The following is a 2,500-nucleotide window of genomic DNA, read 5'->3' as shown; positions in this document are numbered from 1 at the left end:
TCGCTTCTGCTGCTGCCTGGCACACAGCCCGTGCTCGGTGCCGATGCCGCTGCCAGCCAGCAGCCAAGGTCGGCCTCGCTGCCGCTGATGCCTGTCACACGGGCCGAGCTTTGTGCCGATGCTGCTGCCTGCCAGCAGCCAAGGGTCGGCCTTGCTGCTGCCTGGCACCACACAGCCCGAGCTTGGTGCCGCTGGAAGGTCGGTCTTGCTGCTGCTGCTGCTGCCTGGCACACAGCCCGGGCTCGGTGCCTCTGCCGCAGCCGGGCACCGCACAGCCCGTGCTTGGTGCCGACGCTGCTGTTGCCTGCCAGCGGCCAAGGTCGGTCTCGCTTCTGCTGCTGCCTGGCACACAGCCCGTGCTCGGTGCCGATGCCGCTGCCAGCCAGCAGCCAAGGTCGGCCTCGCTGCCGCTGATGCCTGGCACACAGCCCGAGCTTGGTGCCGATGCTGCTGCCTGCCAGCAGCCAAGGGTCGCACTCGCTGCTGCCTCGCAGCAGCCAAGGGTCGCACTCGCTGCTGCCTCGCACCACACAGCCCGAGCTTGGTGCCGATGCTGCTGCCTGCCACCTCGCCCGAGCTTGCTGCTGCTGCCCGCCACCTCGCCCCAGCTTGCTGCTGCTGCTGCCCGCCAGCAGCCAGTGCCCCCGGGGCCCCGGCACGAGAGCTTCTGTTGTGCATGTTTTTTGCAAGCACCACCCCATTTTTATGGCTTGTAAATTCATTGTATGGTCCCAGAAGCCTTTGGGTGAAGTTTCATGCCCCGATGAGCCGTTTCCTAATTTTTACGATTTTCGGCGTTTCTCGGGGTTCGAGAATTTTTAAATTTTCTTCGCTCGGAGTTAGGCCCTCAAATTTTGTCCACCCCTTCCTTGTATTTTTGTTGGCATCACTGCAAAAAATCAGATCAAAATTCCAACCACAGAGGATTTTATAGCCGAAAGAAAAAAGTGTCCCCATTTCAGACACTTCAATGTCTACTGGTGGCAGGCCTGGAAAAGTTCGTTAGCTCTTTAAGGGGGGGCAGTCCCCGCCCCCCCCACCCGCCCGAGCGCTGCCTGGCGGGGGGTGTGCGGCATGGGCCAGGCGTGCCCGCACACCAGGGGACAAGTCCCTCCCGGTAATAGCCTGGCCGCGCCCATGCCTTCCGGCCGTGAAGTCCGGCGACCGGTCCCGTCCCCCCGCGAGGGTTCTTCATGATGTTGCCCGAGCGGCGGGGCGGGTCCTTGGACAAGTCGAGCCAGTAGCGACCTGTTGGCATGTGCGCGCCCTTCGGTCATCTACGTCCCTCCCTCCCTTTGATTATCGGGCGCGCCCATGCCTTCGGGCCGTGGCATCCGGTGACCAGCCCCGTCCCCCCGCCAGGGTTCTTCACGATGTTGCCCGACCGGCGGGGCGAGGCCTTGGACAAGCCGAGCCAGCCACGACCCGTCGGCATGTGCGCGCCCCTCGGTTGCCTGCGTCCCGCATTTCGTTTATCGGGCGCCCCCATGCCTTCGGGCCGTGACATCCGGTGACCAGCCCCGTCCCCCCGCCAGGGTTCTTCACGATGTTGCCCGACCGGCGGGGCGAGGCCTTGGACAAGCCGAGCCAGCCACGACCCGTCGGCATGTGCGCGCCCCTCGGTTGCCTGCGTCCCGCATTTCGATCAGCGGGCGCGCCCATGCCTTCGGGCCGTGACATCCGGTGACCAGCCCCGTCCCCCCGCCAGGGTTCTTCACGATGTTGCCCGACCGGCGGGGCGAGGCCTTGGACAAGCCGAGCCAGCCACGACCCGTCGGCATGTGCGCGCCCCTCGGTCGCCTACGTCCCGCGTTTCGATCACAGCTGCTGCTCCCGCGGCGGTTGGTTTCTCGTGCCAAGCGGTCTTGGCGTGGCCCCGCGCGCTGTTTCCTCTGCTCACCTCGGTGGGTCGTGGTCCGGTGCGCGCGGTCGCTGCCATTCGTACGCAATGGGCATGTGAGTGGTGCTTTGGTTGTGCGTGTTGGCAGGCTCCGTGCTCGACGCATCGAACTGTCGACCCGCGCTCCTCTTCAGTCTCTCCCCGCGCGGCCATCGCGCCCCGGGGGGCCCCTCGGGATCCTGTGCTGCGTACCCATAGCGATGGCAATCGGTTGTCTCGCCGTCCCCCTTCCGTCTCACTCCCTCAGGGGCTGCTGGGCGGACCACATCGCGCCCCGTGCACCGAGCGTGCCCGCCGACCGGCGTGGCCGCGTTGGCGCACGGGTGCTCGACCGTGCTCTCGGATGCGGAACGTTTCGTGGGCGTGGGGTCTCGGCCCCCTCCGCCCGTCGTACGCATTTCGTCCCTCGACGCGAACGACGCTCGTGCCCCGTCTCGGGCCCCCGCAAGCCGCACCGTCGGCGAGCCGGGGCTCGTGCGGTGCCCGACGTCGCGAAGGAATGCTACCTGGTTGATCCTGCCAGTAGTCATATGCTTGTCTCAAAGATTAAGCCATGCATGTGTAAGTATGAACTAATTCAGACTGTGAAACTGCGAATGG

This window comes from Theobroma cacao, unplaced genomic scaffold (assembly GCF_053813885.1).
Source record: "Theobroma cacao isolate CCN51 unplaced genomic scaffold, ASM5381388v1 tig074, whole genome shotgun sequence".
Lineage (NCBI taxonomy): Eukaryota > Viridiplantae > Streptophyta > Magnoliopsida > Malvales > Malvaceae > Theobroma > Theobroma cacao.
This window is presented reverse-complemented; position numbering follows the sequence as displayed.